Source organism: Macadamia integrifolia, unplaced genomic scaffold (genome assembly GCF_013358625.1).
Source record: "Macadamia integrifolia cultivar HAES 741 unplaced genomic scaffold, SCU_Mint_v3 scaffold433, whole genome shotgun sequence".
NCBI classification, from domain to species: domain Eukaryota; kingdom Viridiplantae; phylum Streptophyta; class Magnoliopsida; order Proteales; family Proteaceae; genus Macadamia; species Macadamia integrifolia.
The window spans coordinates 189,232-210,088 of NW_024870363.1; the positions used below are offsets into that span (position 1 = coordinate 189,232).

The 20,857-nt window shown below is 35.7% G+C and overlaps 1 long non-coding RNA gene across 3 annotated transcripts in view; it reads left to right on the plus strand.

The window, feature by feature from the left end:
- Positions 1–179: 179 nt before the first annotated feature.
- LOC122068591 overlaps positions 180–20,857 on the plus strand; it is a 24,557-nt gene continuing 3,879 nt past the window's right edge. Inside the window, exons 1-2 of one of the 3 annotated variants that reach the window (XR_006137189.1) lie at positions 180–908; positions 1,569–2,029. This is a non-coding gene — a long non-coding RNA (uncharacterized LOC122068591). Of the gene's footprint in view, positions 909–1,568; positions 2,030–20,857 lie in introns of those variants that run through there. The other 2 variants (XR_006137191.1, XR_006137190.1) reach the window with 2 other exon arrangements.

A 20,857-nucleotide genomic window follows, 5' to 3' on the forward strand; every position in this document is an offset into this window, starting at 1 on the left:
AGGTTCCTAACGAATAAGGAGCCAGATCCTCTATCATTAGTGTGTTTAGCGGGACCCGGATCCTCTCCATAGAGCCCATGGACTATAGAGTGATCCCATGGTTGGAGGACTCGAGCACACATCTCGAGGTCACCTCAACTATGAGATCATTTTATGGTCCATGAGCTCTATGTCCGTGTTCAACGTATATTCGACGATTGGGGTTGCATGCTTGTATACTGTTCGTCGTCTAATACATAATGGATGGATGGATTAGTGTGTTAGAGAATATTTGGGTCCAACAAATATTGAATTGAATACGAAATCGATCGATTAGATTTTGATTTGTAAAATGTGTTATTTTCCTAATTTGATTCATATTTTGATTTGAAAATGTATTATTCTCTTTGTTTGATTTGATTTTGATTTATGCATTTGCATTTTGATTCGAATCGAATCAAATCCAATCGAAACCGCACCAATTGACACCATTGTCATACCTTGTAGAAAAACTTTAGCTTGAGAGGGAGAGAGAGATGGAAACTAGGACATAGGAATTCAGAAGAGAGTTATGAAAACGAAAACAATTTCTTTGCTATCTGAGTTGCAGTTACTTGGCTACAACCCTATGTTAACGGTCAAGGGAATGAAATCCCAAAAGAAAGTTTGAAAATAACCACTTAGGGTGAATTTTTCCATAATTTCCCTTGAGATTTAAAGTAGCTGCAACCCAAGCAGCCAAGTTTTGTTCTATGAAAACCTACTCGCATCATCCTTTGTGGGCTTGGAATTGGTATAGGCCAGGCCCATATACGACCATCCATATAAGAGTAACACCAGGACTTCTTCAGTCTCCAGTCTCAACAAAGTACAAAACCTAGGGTTTCTCTGATTCTGTCATCTGAGTTCTTCAGCCTGCGGCTTTTAAGGTAAGCTGAACTCTTGTGGTCTAAATTTTATGGTTGGTATGGCAATTATGTTTCTTCTATATTAGTTTTTGTTCTTTATCGGTTTATCTTTATTTCCATTTTTGCGATTTATTTTTGGGATGGAAATTATGTTTTTCAAATCTCCTTCCAGTAAAAAGCTGTGTTACTTACACTGGTTGGATCTGAGCTGCAATTGCTTTCAAAAGTGACGTTTTAAGTAGTTAAGCTTCTTATATTTCTGAGTTTGTATCATGGTATTTGTGGAATGGGTGAACTTAAACTTGCCAGATGATGTTGGGATATTGCGCAAGGGCTATGAGTACTGCATTGTTCTTTTTTTGCAATGTGGGCATGATATGATCTCATGGTTTTCCCTTCTGATGGTAGTAGACTGATGCATTAAGGGTTTTGTTGATTAAGGGAAACCCATCTGTTAGGTTACCCAATTAATCGATCGCAACTGAGAAATTATATGGATTTACTGGTGTATGAGTGCATCCGTTTCTGTGTTGGCTTTGTTCCCTTTTGAGTTTATTGGGCATTTGGGCATTCCCCCTCTTACCTTATTGGTAATGCCAGTTTCTTCACAGTTTTATTCCTTGAATGATATTAGCTAGGACTGCTGTAACATGTGCTCTACTTCTTTTTCCTTCTGACCAGTAGCAGCTACAACCACCACCACCACCACCACTACTGCCATAGCAACAACAGAACTCAGAATGATGGATCTCTGAACACATTAGTGGCGGCGAAGAGCAATGAATGCCACGGTTTTAGACAACACAGAGACGGAAAACCGAGTGTGATCTGATGGGAGGATGAAGCCTATGGCTTTGCTTGATAATCAGTTAAAGGTCCTCTCAGTAATCTCAGTTGTTCTTTGGAGTGAACAAAACCATCTGTTCCTGTACTGTACCTCTGTAAGGTTCATTTCTCCCATCTTGATGTCAAGTACTTTTTTTTCCTCATCCATCATTAATTTGCCTTTGAGGTGGTAATTTATCTCTTACTTTCCCCCTTCCCCTTCTAGTATTTTTTTACTGATCACTCTGTAATGCTCTGATTTTCAAAGTTATCAATGGAATGGGAATAATAGAGCATTTTTTTTTCTTTGCCTAAAATCCCCCTTTCTTTCGAAACATGGTACCCTGATTTTGGATTGATCTATTAGCCACGTTACTCTTTATTGATGTGGCTACTATTTTTTATTGCATTAACGAGCAAGGATGTAAAAAAGAGGGGAGACAACCATGCAAAGTGATTATGCGACAAATAATGTATGATGCAAGGCATTAAACAGCATGAACTATGAATAAGTTAATCTGGGGGTTTTCCTCCTATGCCAACCATTGCCATCTATATACTAAGTGAATAAGTGATGTAGTTGGAGATGCTACATGTGTGTGTGTATATATATATATATATATAGAGAGAGAGAGAGAGAGAGAGAGAGAGAAAAACTTAAACCTGGTATTTGTTGAGACCAATTTTCTTTGCAGCCGAAATTGAGACCACTCCTTACATATATTTTTTGTGGTTGAAACTGAAGTCCTCCCTTTTCTTCTTATTCCAACTCTCTGTTAGACTTTATGACATGCAACAGATACCGAATTAAACACCATCTGTACCTTAATGAGTTTAAAGTCCAAATTTGTAACACTTGCCCCAATTAAATGCAATGGCTTTAATCGTGGTACAGTTCCCAAACCATTGTCAATATGTTTCATGATGCCTCGCACACTGATGCTATGTCAACACCCAATTTTTATTTAATCATTTTGCAAACATTCTTCCCCAATTATTTTTTTTTAGGCTGTTTGAGTAATGCTAAGGAAGCCCAATTTTACTTCTAAGTAGGGCTGCAAGAAGGCCGGGTTCGGCCCTGAAATATCCAACCTTGAGCCTGAGCCCTGATCGGGTTGGGCTTACCCTGATTGGCCTTGACAATGGGGAAGGGGAGGGGTGATGCATGGAAATTCCTATTGGGGGCAGGTCTAGGGTTTCAAAATAAGTTGAGGCAGCTCTCATAGTAGTTGCAGGTCTAAGGACGCCCTTGGAGAATCTTATCAGAGCACGATCGAGTAGCCCAACTCCTGGCGAAGGCAATCCCTAGCAGGGGCTAAGCAATGAGCTAAGTAGAAGCAAAAATGGGGGATGATGCAACGACCATTAATTTCTTAGCTACCAAAATCGGGTGCAGTTGGGATGATCAGAATTCATGCTAGCAGCAGGGGTGACCAGCAAAGTACAAGGAACTGGACGAAGCTGTTGCACATGGAATCATCTTCAAATTTCCCTCTCAGCCATTCTGATATCTCAGGGAAATGGAGTTGAACACCTCTGCTGCAGCTTCAAACATTAAAAGTGCTTGATTTAAACGACTATTAATAGATTCCTCAAGAGCAACTCACAACTCTACATATCTGATTGTTTCCTGAAACCCTTGCAGTGGTGGTCTCGGGCTGGTCTCTTACCGGGGAAGGAAGAGAGATGGGGAAGTGAAGAGGTATGGTTTCGGGTAAGATTGAAAGAAGAAGGGTTGGAGAAGAGGAGATCCAGCCATGGTTGAGAGGTTGAGCTTTGCCGGAGGGAAGCTTGGAGAAGGGAGGGAGAAGAAGAAGAAGATGGGTGGTGTGGCGGCTATGGAGTTGGATGGGGAGAAAAAAAATGTGAGACTAGAGAGAGAGGATTAGGGTTTGAATGTGTCGTAACCCCAATCTTTATTCTACTCAATTAAGAAAAAAAAAAAAAACCAATTATATAATTTTTTTTAAACTAATTAAATAAATCTAAAGTTACATGCAAACTTACCTCCCCCAAAAAATAACTAACATGCAATTAAATCATTAATTTAACTAATCTATCATGAAATTAAACTAAGCATTAGGGTCAGGCTTGGGGCCAAATCAGGGTTGAGCACAAGGTGGGCTAGGGGTGGGTTCGGGCCATCAGGGCCAAACTTGCACCCTGTACTGCTAAGGATGAATCTAAGAACAAGTCCACCTTCATACTAAAGTATAAAAATGATACACCCACTTGTTTAGTTTATTTCGAGGTTGTTCTCTTATCATGGTTTGAAACAAACAGACAAGGGATAAAATGTTCAGGCCATTCCTAAACATCATTAAAGTTGCAACAAATGATATTGAAGATGCTTCCCTATCATTCTCTGTTTTTTAATTGCAGCAGGGGCAATGCTGCCAGAAGTGCTTTTCATGTTACAATAGCTAACTTATTTTTATGGATCAACTTACTTTTGTACTGGATATTTAAGGACTTAAGGGCTTTCAATTGTTAGTATGTTAGATTTGACTAAATGTAATTGGCACTTGACCAACTAGGTTGACTACTTGACCTTCCATTTTAACTGGAAATTATGCTTTGCTGCATTTTGTAATATGGTTATGCATTTAACCTGAGGTGGTAACTTATTATCATTTCACAATTATACTTTATTATTGCTCATTATTTTATATGTCATTTTTCTTGTGATCTATCTTTTCTTTAATCCACATGTTTTGGAGATTGAATATAAAACACCTCGAGGGGTAAACGTATTAGAAAGTCTTACATGGGAATAAAATAGAATAAGTGAGTTTTCGATTTGGGCAAGTAAGATGGAAGGATTAGGAATTAATAGAAAAGATATTTCAGAATGAGAGAGGACCGTGAGAGAAATGGGGGAGGAGCTTCAAAAGAAAAAAGGAAGGTGAGAAAGAGAATAAAAAGGTGGAGAGATAAGGATGAAGTGAGAGATTGAGAGGAATGAAAGAACTAATTTTTAAAGAGTATTTAAGTATTAAAAAAATACAAAGGGTACCAGTAATTTGAGAAAAATAAAATAGGTGAACAAAAAGACAATGAAAAAAAAGACGGTATTTAAATAAGATAGAAGGGTAAATAGTTAAGTGAAAGATTAGCCACGAAGCATGAGTACATGCACTTATCATAATATTTTATATATATATATATATATATATTATATGCATGTATACATGCTTTGCGGATAATCTTTCTCTTGACTACTTTACATTTTTTTCCTTTTAAATACCCTATTTCTTTCATTATCATTTTTGTCCATAATTTTTTTCCACATTGTTGGCACCTTTCGTATTATTTTAATAATTAAAATTAAAAATTCTTGAAAAATTAGATTTTTTATTCTACTCAGTCTCTCGTCGCCGTTCTGAATCCCTCTTTTTTTTACTCTCACTTTCTTTTTCTTTTTGAAACTCTTTCCCTCTTCTTTTCATGTTCCTCTCTTCTTTTCTTTTTGAAATATATTTTTCTATCTATCTGCGATCTTCTTCGATAGAATCTATATCTTCTAAAATCTCCCCCCCCCCCCCAATTTGCTCTCTTTTAGTTTCCGTATCAATAAAAACTCCTAAATTTTTAGCTTCTTTGTTGTTATATTATCTTTCAATACGATATCGCAAGCTTATTCTTGGCGACCTCAATCTTGTCCCCCAACTAGAACTTCTCTCTATGTCGTCTCTGTCCCATTTCAAATTTTTATTTATTTATTTTTATTTTTTTAATTATAAAGAAATTTTCTAAATAGTTTCCTAATTCCAAAACTTATTCCAACTTATTCCCCAACTAGAACTACTCTAAATTGCCTCTATCTCCCTCCATGAAACTAGGTTTCCACATACTCTCTAAATTACACTAATTAGGAAACAAAATCTTCTCTCTTCCAAAAAAAAAAAAAAAAACCGTCAATCTTTTTCTTTGAACCTTCCTTGTATTATAGGAAATTTGACATATTTTCTACCAAAAAAAAATTATTTACTAGTGTTAAAGATCTAGGGGCAATTCTGTCCTAAAGGGCTTAGTATTCTGCCCTATTTATTTATTTCTCTCTACTTATTGTAATAAGTAGGTTAGTGGTATTTATGTCCCCTAACTTACACCTCTTATTTGGACTTATATATATATATATATATATGGAGCAGCCGGCGATAAGACACAATTCACTATTGCAGGCTGCCTCCAACACACAAGTTCGGTAGTCTCTCACTCTTTCTCTCTCTCACTTGCCCCTTTTGTCTTCTTCTTTTTCTCTCTTTCTCTTGGTTTGATTATTTAGATTTTGGTTTGTAACATCTAGAAAACCATATTTTCTTAAAATCCAATATGGTTTATCTCTCTTACACACGTCTCTCTTCCCTTATCACAACATACTTAGAAAACCTTTCTCAAAATCCAATATGACTCCTCGCTCTTTATCTCTCTCACACACGTCTCGCTGCCCTCTCTTCTTCACACCCCATCCACAATTCATCTCTCTTACGTCTCTCTCATCCCTCTCTCTTCTTTCTTCCTCCCAAACTCCCTCATTGTCTCTGTGATCTCGTTGCCTCTCTGTTTCTCTTCGCCCCCACTTTAACAAGAAGGAAAAGCATTACCAACACCCTTTGATCTGACGCAAATGCTGGATACTAGCAGCAGCTCATGGTGTCTGGGTCCAGTATGAAAACCACCGCAAATATAATCAGCATCCAGAAGGCATGCTCAAAGTCCCCAAGTCTTAGCTTGTACACCGACAAGTTCACAGATTTCAACGCTGGTGACGGCCTGATCCTTTGGTGGTTGCAATCTCATAATGAACCACCACATCGCTACCCTTGTAACTGTCTCGGAAAGAAGAGAAGTAGCAGAAAACAAGAAAAATTTGTGGTGTGAATTTGTGTTACAAGTATGCTTTTTTTTTTTTTTTTTTTTTGACATACTGTGTTACAAGAGGGGAAAAAAATATATACTATGTTATAAGTATACAGACAAGATATACACAATGCTTTCCTTTAGTTCTCCAAGTATAGTACTTTTTCCCTACCAAAAAAAAGTACAGTACTTGTTGTAAGTATCCTGTGTCAGGCTTATATTACTCATATGTTCATTTATTATGGTGTGGTCAACTTCATTAATGGTCAAAGAGGCTTGATATCAGCCGAAAAACAAAATCTCTCTCTCTCTCTCTCTCTCTCTCTCTCTCTCTCTCTCTCTCTCCCCATATCTTTGCCACCAAATAAAATCCACGTGCATTTACATGTGCATATTTACTAATATATATATATATATATATGTACTAGTAAAAGTGCACGTGCAAATGCGCGTGTTGTCTTATGTTGTGTGTGTGTGAGAGAGAGAGAGAGAGAGAGAGAATTGATGACTATTCTTTTTCTTAGAATTTTTTGTAATGGAACTTCTCCTTAGTCCACACATGTGAAAATTTCCTTTTTCTGTATTTCCTTAGTCCTATAAATAAAGAGAAGGGGTTACACAAAACCCAAGATTTTGAATCAAACGTAACTTTTGCTTCTTAGTACGTGAAATTCAGAGCTCCTTTGCTGTGAGATGCAGTAAGCACTTGGTGTGATGCTGAGGTAGCTTGGTGGGATGCTAATTTGGACTCATGAGATTTTGTCAAGGTCAGTTGGACTGGTGAGAGGCCTAGTCCATATCTTTCTCTTCTCTTTTACAAGGTCAGTTTTCTGTTGTTTACCCTTTCTGCATACAAGTTCATATCCTTGACCTAAATTCTTATGGTACAAGGGTTTTCTCTAGCCTTTATGGTAATATCGATTAACGAGATCCCATTTTAGCTTTCTTGGCCATCCTTACGAACTATTAACAACCAGAAAACCTGTGAAATTGGTTCAATGATCAACAACCAAATAGTTAACGGACAACCATCCTTAGTATAAACCATATCTGAACACCATGAAAATTGAAGAGTTAGAGAATGCCTAGCCAAATATTTGTGAAAATTTTAGTTCAGTAACATTATTATTAGATTGAGGTTCTAATTCCTTCCTTGATGCCAGGAATGATGGGCAGGAAGAGCGCAGAAAGCAGAGTACAAAAGAAAGAAGTAGTTAGCCTAGTTCCCTATTCCATTCCATTTATGAAAAACGGAATAAGGCAAGATAAGATGTCTGATCCGAATCAGAAGCTAAGCTAAAGTTGGATTTAGCACCGGAGACCCAATATACATATTCCAAGAAACAATATTGAATAAATAGGTAAGGTCAGCCATAGTAACATATACCCAAGAATCTAAGACTGATGCTGAATACCCTAAATACACACACCAAAAAGAAAAATCTAGACAGATTAAGTACCAATTGCAAGTAGGGGAAAGGGAAAAATGTATAAAAGCATGGATTTTCTTCGGCATCCTGCCATCAGAGTAAACTGTAAGTTGCAACAAGGTCAAAATTATGATAGGAAGTCCCATATCATTATCTAAGCTGCTAGAGAGAATATCAAGATACAGTCTTCAGCAACAAATATCAATCATAAGATAGCTAAATAATTATAAAAGGTGGCACAATGTGACATCTCATATTCATTTATAAATAGTGTCAAAATATGCTTGGAGCCATTGAGTTAGAGTATCCTCTATGTACCTGATTGATATTGCCCAGTCATGTATCTTTGATCCCCAACAAAATGGTGGATTCACTTGAGCAACCTTCAACAGAATTCCCATAGCCTTGATGTAGTTGCATTAAACCTTACCCATTGGTGCTCACTGAAGTACCATAAATCAATACTACCCTAGACAGCAGGACTGGTCCACATTAAGCAACCCAGCTTGGGTGCTGCTACTGGGTCTACATGTGATGGCAGAATAACCATGAAATCCTCCACAAGGATCTGTGTTTGCACATCTTGCATCTGCACTTCCTCTATGTTTTGATTTCCTGCCATAAGGCAGGGGAAAATTATGTTGCATGATACTTGATGCTGTTTGGAAGATATTGAACGGGCTTGAATTGTGAGCACCATTGTAAAAACAGCCTTTGTTGGCGGACCAGGTATTACCCCCATTGTGGCCCAGACTCAAAAAGTTATCATCAGCTTGTGCCCTGCGAAAGATATCTGACTGGGTGGCAACATCCCTGGAAATATTATAAGAAATACCTTCAGATTGGTCATTGGGTTGAAATCCAATGCTACCGCCAGGTTTAGTACTTAGGAAATTGCCAACAATGTGCTCTGGAAAAAGGTTATCGATTGGCCTTCCCTTGTCATGAAATTGTTACCAGTCATCCCAATAAACTCTTTTTCGCTTCAATAGCATCGAATGGGGCTAAAAGACTGAAAAGAACACTCACAAGACCACTATACAATAAAATAACACAAACAGAAATCTAGAAATTTATAAGAATTCGTATTAGAAATCAATTACATCAATGGAACATCAACTGATGATTTAAGGCAAAATTCTTACCAGAAAACTAAACGTGAGAGTGGTGAGGGTTGATAAAGGAAAGAGATAAAAAGAGATTGCTTAGCAACAAAATAGGAAGGGGTATCCTGACAAATATAAATTTATAGTAGGACATATTCATTTAATATAATATATAATTATGAGACAAAACGTGGAGAGTTTGACCAAAAAAAAATAAAAAATGGAGAGATTTAAGGAGCAGCAAGAAACTTGAGGACTGGGTTTTCCAAAAAAAAAAGCAGAAGCAAAGTATATGCTTTTACTTGTAAGTGAAGTAGGTACAGATAAATGTTGTGCTAAAACATGGTGTATGATCTTTCTCGGAAGTCATTAGTAAAAGACTTATTCTTTTCTTCTTTTGATAACCAAAGGTGTATTCTTTTCCAAGTAAAACAGAAAATTAAAAATAAAATTCTATCGTAAGAGATTTCTCTCTTTCATTCTTTTTTTTTTTTTTTTTTTTTTTTTTTTTTTTTTTTTTTAACTTTCCATTGGTGTGCCGAAAAAAATTTCTAGTGGATATAATCACAACATTACATTATATAGTGTACTGGCAGAAAGTGCCGAAAAAAATTTCTAGTGGATATAATCACAACATTACATTATATAGTGTACTGGCAGATAGCTTTTATTTGTCAACAGAACAAAAGAAGATAACAGCTTATTTTCTTATGAGATGACTTAGTTTGGATGTATGGGGTGGTAAATCTAATTGTTCGTCATCTATTTCTGAATAGTTTGAACAATTGTCACATCAATTATTGACTAAGAGTTCGTGGCATCGATTATTTTGCTTCTAATTCTGAAGTTTTTCTATTCTCTAATTGTGCGTATGGTTATTACTTTTTTTGTAATAAAATTCATACTTGTAAAAAAAAGCTAATTGAATAATTAATTAAATTATTAAATAAATATTCAATTAAATAATAAATTAATTATTCCAGTTATTGACTTGTAGTTGTATGGCATGGATTATTTTGATTCTAATTGAGAAGTTTTTCTCTTTCTAATTGTGTAGATAGTTTTTATTTTTATTTATTATTTATTTTATTTTTTTATTTTTGTAATAAATTTGATTCTATCTATAAAAAAGAAACAAATGAATGATTTAATAATCCGTACAATATGAATCCCAAGTCAATAAATGAAAGAATTATTTAATTAATTATTCGTTTGCTTCTTTTTTATAGGTAGTATGAATTTTATTACAAAAAAATTAACAACCATACACAATTAGAGAATAAAAGAATTTTGCAAATTATCTTCTCGTATCTGATCAAGAAAATGGACAAGCCAATATTCTTGAAGCCATGTAACTTCCATGTCCATGAGTAAAGTAAGGTAGAATGTTTAGCCAACAATTATTTCTCAGAATCAATCTAATACAATTTCTTTCGAGTTTGAGAGAGATGCTTTGCAGATTAATATTAAAGTTAGAGTTGATTTTTGTTAGAAGTTTAGATTTTCATGCGAAACCCACAACGGGAAACTCCCACCTCATGGGAGTTGAAAACCTCTACCAATTCGATTCCTATGATATTGGGTATTAATACTTGGAGGTAAAGTCTTGAATTTTCTCTTTACCTGATTCAATATGGATTGGGCAATGTTGTTTATTTTTAAGTGTTTTTTATGGTTATGTTTCCACTCCAATAATTGATTAATAAGGTAAGGGCTTTTATCTCAACTTTAGTGATCCCCATTCTTTATTGCAATCGAAATATGCACCCTTTGCCTTACTACTCTATAATTTTGGGAGATTTCCTGTGAAGAGTGGGAAAATTATACATACTTGATGGGACTTTGAAGGTGGTGATGTGGGAAGAGAGTCGACAGATAGGAAATCCTCACTTGCAAAGGCTCGGACAAGATTCCACCCCTAGTGCTCCATACGAGCATGGAATATGCTGTTTAGTGGAAAAAGTGGCCAAATTGGCCTCATTTGCCCACCCCGACAAACAAAGGAGTCCTAAATGTATCAGAATTTCTATGGCATGATTATCTCAAGAAATTTTTTAAGTTTCATTGCATCCAGTCCTCTCTGGATACGTTTCTAAAAAAATATGATTTGTGGGGATTCTTCCCCTAACTAAAGAAGAGATCTTGACGGAATCACCGCATATGAAATTGAGCACAGTTTTGCAAAAAAAACACTTCTTTCTCGTGAAAAGATGGGAAACATGTTTAATATCATTTGATTAAATAGCTGACTCAGCTATTTGTTCTTTGAAGAGTCTTGTTTGATGGATCATGTGTTTGTATGTTGTGTGATATTTGTAAGATTTCTAAATGGTGGGCTAGCATAGTTCAAGGTTTGGTTACAAAATCGATTTAGTGGTGTTGTCTACAGATGGAGTAAGTAAAAAATATCCAATATTAATAAGTAATCTTTCTGGAGATATTAGATTCTATTAGCACACCTTAATGGCATGAAATATATATTAGTATGTGTGGATTTAAGGTATTGTTTCCTTAATGGGAAGGAAACCTTAATTTTCTTATAGGGTTGGTCCCTACCCACACTACTATATATAGTTATTACTGGTCCATTAAGTGTAATTAATGACCAAAAGCAAAAGGGAAATAGGGTAGACCAGACCAAGAAAGTGTTTGTGTTGCAACTAGGGATCATTCTGCTTCAGCCATGGATACATGTATGCTGTTCTTGTCTCCAAAATAATTGTATTGCATGTCTATTTGATCTCTATATGATGTTATACGTATATTTTCCATCAATGGTATTAGAGCGGTGCATGGAGATCAAATAGGCATGTAATACAATATTTATGGAGATGAGAACGACGAACCTGTATTCATGGTTGAAGCAAAACGATCTCTTGTTGTAACACGAACACCATTGTTGGTTTGGTTTACACTCTTTCCCTTTTACTTTAGGTTGCTAGCTACACTTAATGGGCTAGTAATAACTATATATAGGGGTGAGGATAGGGATTAAATTAGGGTTTTCTTCCCATTAAGGAAATAGTACCTTAGGTCCACACATAATAATATATATTTCATACTATTAAGATGTGCTAATAGAATCTAATATCTTCATAGAGATCACTTTAGCAATATTGGATCCTATCTGCTTACTCCATCTGTAGTTAACACCACTAACCATAGTTTTTAAGGCGTTTGAGGGTCTTTTGGAGCGCCTTAGCGATAAGGCGGGTATAAAACGTCGCTTTATTGACTAAAGCGTTCCTGTATAATTTTTTTATAAAACCAATCTATTTGGCTCAAATCCTAGTTGAATCTTATTACTCATATGTTAAATAAATATTAAAGGTTCAAATTCATACCAATGTAAGATATTCATCAAGAAAACAAATCAATAAAATGAATAAACTAAGTTCATCTTCATCAATCATCAATATTCAATCATCAATCATTAATCATCAATATTCAATCATCATAACATATTAACATATAATATAAATACATAATTATGAAACAAAATTATAAATATAAAGAATAGAAATAAAAAATACAAGTATTTATTATACTTACCTCTGTGATGGCAAAATGAATGCCTAAGCCATAAGGTCATCCACTATATTTCTATTCCTGTCAAAGAAGAATGAAGATCACCACTGCCGGAGCAAAATAGTCGCCTGGATCAGTGGTTCTTCCTTGTTCCTTGATTCCTTTTCAAAGCCCTTTCTTAAAACCCTTGATAAAATCCAAACCCTGCTTGTGAATCGTGTTTTTGTTTTGTTTGTTTTGGTTATTTTTGGTGGAGTAAAGTTGATCTCACACATCTCAAGTGTTAACAAAACCATACATCTATCAATAAAAAATCTATATTTGGAATCTTTATCAAGTAATTTTAAAATGTGTTTAAAAAAAAAAAACCAATAAGGCGCCATTTCACATAAGGCGGAGCATTGCCTTACCATCTCTAGACCGCATCAGCGCCAAGGCGCTAGTAAGGCGACGCCTTAGCAGCGCCTTAAAAACTATGCCATTAACCGATTTTGGAAACAAACTTTGGACTATGCTAGCTCACCAACTTAGAAATCTTACAATCACCCACTTGGGCAGCATGTCACAAGTTTTAGATGTTAAAAATTTATTTATAATCACTCTCTGATTATGCAGTTGGGTGTTGGTTTGAAAATATTTTTTGATTTGATTCCTTCTTTGTTTTCCTTTTTAGAATTAGAATTTAGTTTAGTAGTATTTTTATTTGAGTTGGATTTTATTTCTATTTTAGATTATTAGATGCAATATTTGTTTCAGTTTCAAATAGGAAAGTTGGTTTATTTTTAGTCTTTAGATAGAGTTATTGTACCTGGATTAAATTGAATGAAATTGAAAGTATATTTTGGGAAAAAACTATGGCTGTTGTCAGCTGCAAATCTCTTGTCCTCTGAAATTTTCTAGTCTCTTCTCTTCCATTCTCATTCTCCTACTTCCTCTTTATTTCTTCCTCTTCATCTTAATATTTTCTGGTTTTCTTCCCTTACCCTGTTTTTGGGTGACAGTTGTAGCCCTAGTTTACAGTATCGATCTCTTTCTCCTTTAATCTGTTTGGACTGAGACTTTGGTAGAGGGTTCTCTACCAATAAATGACCAAAACCCTGGAGTATCACTTCCTGGAACTCCCCTTACTGGGAGAATCAAATCGACTTTCAGATCTGGACTCTGCTTATCGCCTAGAGGAAGTTTCAGAGCTTGAATACTTAATCAAAGCTCTCTATTTGACATTTGTGAGGTTTGGATTGACAACATTGGAGATTCTCGAACTAGTACGTGATCTTCCATGAGATGGGTGATCTTGCTTGAGGAGCTGGGTTGATTTGAAGATTGCTGTTACCATTGGTTTTGTTTCCTATCGTGTTCTCCAACATTACATAAAGGTAGAAGAAGACACTTCTTTCATATTTGCATTCGACCCCTTTCTCTGATATTTCTATAAAGCCCTTAGTTCTGGAATTCTATTTCATTTTGGATCCCTAAATTAATTTCCAGACTGAACTTTACTTTGGGATTAATTCCAGATTTGTCCCATTCAACTATTTCACTCTAAAAGGGTTCTAAATTGTACTAGAAATTAGAATATTGTCATTGGTTTGCCTAAATTGAAATATTTGTTCTTTTATGGGTCCATAAGCAATTCGATTATGATTTTGGAACCCGGGTTCACATCATCCGGTTTAGACAAACTGAATAAAAAATGTTGAATGGAGTGCACCTTAAACCAAATGCCTTAATTCCAATGAAAATTATAAACATCCAATCGTATTGATCATCACATCTAAAGCGACATGGGACTAAGCATGTCAAAGTGCTCATAACCTCATCGACTTGACTAAACAATATGAAAACGTGGTATGAAAATTACATACAATAATGATCATCATGCCTATAACCTATTTTCAAATTGATCCAGGCTTGAGAACCAAATGGGCCCAATGAGGCAGATACCGAAGGTCTAATTAAGCAAAAACGTCTCCCAAATTTTCAAGTTTCGATCAAAGAAGCTGGTTGGACTGGGACAGGATGTCCCCAAACACTAGCATTAGACCTTAGTCAATCGAGGCTTTACCAGCGATTGGATGTGTGTGTATTGATTGGAATCTCAGATACCGAATGAGGTAAATGCACCACTTATAGTCTTAATTTTTTGTGGGAGGCAAATAAATAAGTGTATACAAATAAACAAATGACCATTATAAAAGATGCATATATATTCTAGAGAACAATAATAATGCATCACAAATATAAAATAAAATTGAAAGTTAAATGCAACTGAGCATATTGAGCAAATCTCCCACTAATAGAATGCATCAATAGAACTAGCAAGTCCCATATTAGGGACATGCTCTTGAAAAACTTTTGGAGTCAAGTCCTTAGTGAGAGAATCTGCAATCATGTTTTCTGTAGCAATCCGCTTCATTATAATTTGTGATTCTTGAACTTTCTCTCTGATAAGAAAATACTTAATGTCAATGTGCTTAGAGCCTGAAGTACTTTTACTGTTATGAGATAAACGAATGGCAGTTGTGTTGTCACAGAACATCCTCAATGGTTTAAATATAAGAGTCAACAATTTGTAGCCCTGAGATAAAATTCCGTAACCATAAAGCTTGAACATTGGTTTCATAACATGTCACATACTCTGCTTGCATAGTGGAAGATGCAGTGAATGTCTGCTTGACACTCTTCCAAGATATAACCCCATTTGCCATCATAAAAACATATCAAAAATAGACTTGAGGACATCTGGACATCTAGCAAAATCTCTATCAGTGTAATCGATTACATCAAAAGACCTGCTTCTTTTGTAAGTAAGCATAAAATCCTTAGTACCCTGTAAATATCTCATGATTTTCTTAGCAGCTACCCAATGCACTTCACTAGGGTTGCTCAAGTATCTCCCAAGTACATTGATAACATAAGCAATGTCTGGCCGTGTACAAACTTGAGCATACATTAAACTACCAATAGCAGATGAATAAGGTATATTCTTTATTTGATTGCACTCCAATTCTGTCTGTGGACTTTGAGAATTAGCAAATTTATCCCTTTTCACAACTGGAGCCTTACTAGGGGAACAAGCTAACATGTTAAGGCTGCGTTTGGTAGTCATCTAGAAAAGCGCTTCTGGCATTTTTTCGTTCTATGTGAACAAAAAAAAGGAATAAAGCGTTTGGTGTCAACTTTGTATTTTTCCCTCTTTTTTTTTTTTTTAACGAAAAGGGGGAAAAAAAAAGCTAGAAACACAAATGGTGGAACGGAAAAACATTGTTCTGTCATTCCGTTTTGTTCCAAATACAAAAAAGTGTAAACTAAGGTAATCGTACCTGAAACAGGTTCACCAAGTACAATTTTTTTGTTTTAAAACGGTATTTTGGCACAGAAACTGAAAATTATGTTTTTGACAGGTAATGTCGTTTCTGGAGTTGAATGACTACCAAACGTAGGGGTGTCAACGGTCCGGGTTAGTGCGGTTTCGGTCCGGTTCCACCGGTTTCGGTGTGACTTTGGAAGTGACCGAAACCGACCCATTAAGGATTTATCGGTTTCGGTCCGGTGTCGGCTTCGGTGCGGTTTGGGTTCGGGTTGGTACTGGTTTGGATTTATTAGGTTCATTTCGGTTTGGATCGGTTTTTTAAACCGGTATGGAGCCATTAGGAAACAACCAAATGATGAATTGCTGAACTTCGGTTTCTTAAATCGATTTGTAACCGGGTTGGTTTTGGTTTTTGGTCTAGTTTGGATTCGATTTTCCATACAAATGTATACAAAACTATGCAAATTTTGATTTTTTTAATGAATTTTGGAGTGTTTCGGTTTCTTACCGGTTTGGTTTCGGTTTCGGTCCGGGTTTTGAGCCGGTTTCGGGTTCATCCGATTTTTGGTGCGATTCGGTTTGGTTTTGGGGTTGCAATACTCGAAACCAAATCGAACCAATAAGGCTTCGGTTCGGTTCGGTTCGGTCTGAGTTGTTACCGGTTCAGTCCGACCGATTTTACCGGTTCGGTTTAGGAATTGACACCCCTAACCAAACATAACCTAAACCTTTTTGATACCCTCTCAACGTAATCGTTTTTAGATAAACCAAGAACGCTGCAAGACCTATCATGATTATCTCAATGCCCAAAACATAAGTGGCCTCACCAAGATTCAAAGTGACATGATAATAATCATTTTATCTCATGCAAAAGGTCAATATTATTGCTGGCAAGAAAAATATCATCAACATAAAACATAAGGAAAATGAACTTGCTCCCACTGATCTTCAGATAAATACACTAGTCCACAAGATTCTCTTTGAAACTACAAATGACAACGTCATCGAACTTAAGGTATCACTGTCTGGATGCCTGTTTCATATCATAAATAGATTTCTTAAGTTTGCACACAAGGTGCTCTGTACCAACCTCTTTGAAATTAAGGGTTAATGCATATAAACATCCTCTTTAAGATCTCCATTTAGGAAAGTTGTTTTGGCATCCATTTGATGAAGTTCCAAATCAAAGTGTGCTACTAAAGCCATAATGATTTTGAAATAATATTTTGACGAGACTAGTGAGAATGTTTCTTTATAATCCATATGACCTCTCTTTGGTTGAATCATTTTGCTACAAGTCTGGCCTTATAACATTCAATTTCACCTATAGAATCCCGTTTGGTCTTAAAAATCCACTTACAACCAATCGTTCTGCATCTTTTTGGTAATTCAACCAAATCCCAAACATCATTATCAGTTATAGAATTCAATTCATCTTGCATGGCAACCATCCACTTTGATGAATTTGGACCATTGGCAGCCTGATCAAAAGTGATTGGATTAGAATCCAAAGTAATATCAAATTCATGTTCTTGTAAATAAACAACATAGTCATCAGATATAGCAAACCTACGAGTTCTCTCTAATTTCCTCAAGGGAACATCAATTGCAAGATGGTTCTGAATCTCATCAACAACGGGGGGTTGCAAGCTCACCCACTATAGGTTGCACATGTTCTTGAGTGGGGATATTCTCTTGTTCAATGTGAGGCTGTATTTCTATAGGCGACTGAGTCACAGGTATAGGTACAAGAACACGTTCCTCCTAAAAAACAAAGTTACATGGTTGAACAAACTGAATATGCATATCCTCACAGAAAACTGCTCAATTTGATTCCACTACTTTGGTAAAATGTGTAGGGTAATGGAATTTGTATTCTCTTGATATTTTGGAATAACCGATAAAATGATCACTAATGGTCTTGGGATCAAGCTTCCTCATCTGAGGATTATAAGGTCTCACCTCTGCAGCACATCACCAGACATTAAAATAAGACAAATTTGGTTTTTTACCAGTCCACAATTCATGGGGGGGCTTTGGAAACAGACTTGTTTGGCACTTTATTCAAAATATATGTTATTTTTAATGCATCATCCCATAAGAAATCAGGTAATGATGAATTACTTGTCATGCTTCTCACCATATCCATAAGGGTACGGTTTCGCCTTTCAGCCACCCCATTCTGCTCAGGTGAACTAGGCATAGTGTATTGAGCATCAATACCACATTCTTGTAAGAATCTGGCAAACGGTTCAGGGTTATGTCCAGTTTCATTATATTTACCATAGAACTCTTCACCCCGATTAGATCTCACATTTTTTATCTTAAAGTGGGAAATATCTAAGGATTCAGATTTTTCTTGAATAAGGTAAATAAAACCAAAATGGGAAAAATCATTTATGAAAGTAATAAAATATCTATATCCACCAATGGCAGTAGGAGTGAATGGTCCACAAATATCAGTATGAATCAGCTCTAGTGCTTCATCTTTCCTGGTTAAACCTCTTTTTTTTTAGCTCTAGTGTGTTTCCCCTTAATGCAATCAACGCAAATTCCAAAATCTGAAAAATCCAATTGAGGAAGTATATCATAATTAATCATTCTATCATTTGTTTAGAAATATGTCCTAAACGCTCATGCCACAACATAGAAGATTTTTTATCCAATCTGTCACGTTTAGAATTCATAATCACATAATTTACAACAGAAAAAGTGTTGTCATATTTGGAAGGACTAGTATCCAGGTCAAATTTATAAAGACCATCACACAATAAGGCAGATCCAACCATAAAAGAACCAGAATAGAGAATAAGTTTCTCAATGCCAATATTAAAAGTATAACCACAATTGTCAAGTTTGGATACCGAAACAAGTTTTGGTCTAAAAGATGGTACATAAACCATATTATTCAAAACCAAAACAAAGCCAGTAGACAAAAGTAATATAACTACTCCTATGAATTCAACTTTTGTCTTCTCTCATTTTCCCATGTAGATCATCATTTTTTCCTCATTTGGTTTCCTCCTGCAAACAATTAGTGGTGTGAATAGTTGCTCTAGTATTAATTTACCACGAATTAGGGGAAACATCTACTAGATTTGATTCAAGACACACTAGAGCTAAAGATGTACCTTTCTTTCCAAGTCATTTCTTATAGCCATAACAATCCGTCTTCCTATGTCCATCCTTCTTGTAGAAAAAACACTTTCCCTTGAAAACCTCACTCTTTGGTCTTAGATTTTGATTGAGTTTCTGTTCTAATATTTCTGATTTTGCTTGCTTATTGCCTAGCTTATTGCCTTTCCAATTTTTCTTAAATTTCTTCTTACCCCCATTATTGGTAACAAAATAAGCTAAAGGTCTTCTTCTTTCTTTCCTCTTCCTGTACCAATATGGAAGTCGTCCTCAAGATTTCACTCCAATTTCTGAGCATTGTAAGATGTCTTGATAGCATCAAACTGTGATGAAAGTGATTGTATGATTTGCCACACAAGGAAAGAATCAGATATCTTCACTTCCATCTCACCCAACTTGATAGCATAGTTAGTCATTTTCATAATGTGATGGCGTACTCCACTTTGCCATCATATTGAGTGAATGAGAACCGCTCCAAATATTTTCCAAATACAAGTTTGGTAAACTCTGTATTAACGGCTACAAGGAAATCTTTAGCTTTTTCTTTGGAAGGCACACTATTCTTTATGGTCTTGTCCATTGTGTACTGCATAATCATCAGGTACAATTTGTTCGACTCCTCTCATTTTTCATAAAATGTTTTTGCAGTAGCATTACTCTTTGTTGTGGGCTTAAGTGGCTCACCATTTCTCAAGGCATAATCGAGTCTCATGATTGCAAGAGACACAGTAAAGGAATCTTTCCATTCCTCAAAATTGGAACCATACAAGACTTTGATGGAAGATAATTGGGAAGTCATACTTGGCAAAGAGAATTAAAAAACAAAAAAAATTCACTATGTAATAGCTGAAGGCATATCAACATCCCAATAATATAAAGAAATCTGACTACTTTGGGCTTATTAATCAGATTTATCCTAGTATTATTTTCAATAACTATTGAAAAACGCAAACTGAAGAAAGATTCAACGTCATCGAGGTCACACCTGTGATGGTAAGATCGACCAACACGTAGTGGAATCTTCACATGCAAGGTGAGACGCCTGAAACAATATCACTCCGAAAATTCCGTCACCTGTGGTGGTAAGACAAAAACCTCCAACGTTGTGAAGCCCAAAACGTCACCCTCACACCATCAAGCGAAATCGACAAAATGAAGACTTGTGGTAAGAACACATCGTTCGCCATATGGCTTCCTTGACTACAATCCAATCGGACAATCTATAGCGATTCCACATCTTTAGCAATTAGCCCACTAAGTGGAAGCCTAATCCCTGAAATTACGAAAAACTTAGAGACCTAGATTGCTACCGTTTGCCAATTATATTTTAATAGTTTTTCATCAAGAAATTGCACAATAATATTGAACACAAAAGTACACATTTTTTGAAGTATTGACATCCACAAGTGTTCCTATTGTGACAATTACAAATAACACTAGGCAAAATAATCATATCTAGAAGATTACATAATGAAAAAATAAAAGAAATCCAAAATTGCCAAATGTTATTCACAAATTTCCTTATCATGATAGAAAATGAATGTCACTATGTTCAACATTGTCCTATAGTGACAATCAGAAACAACACAAGTTGTGTAATAATTCCCTATTGTGATTGAACAAAATAGCACAAGGAATATTATGAAATAATAAAATCATATAAATGCTAGTGACTAAACTAAATGTCACGAGGGGTAAAGCCATAAATAATTATACTTCATGGTTCTGTTATGATCCAACCAATCATGACCCCACTTTCTTTTTTTTTTT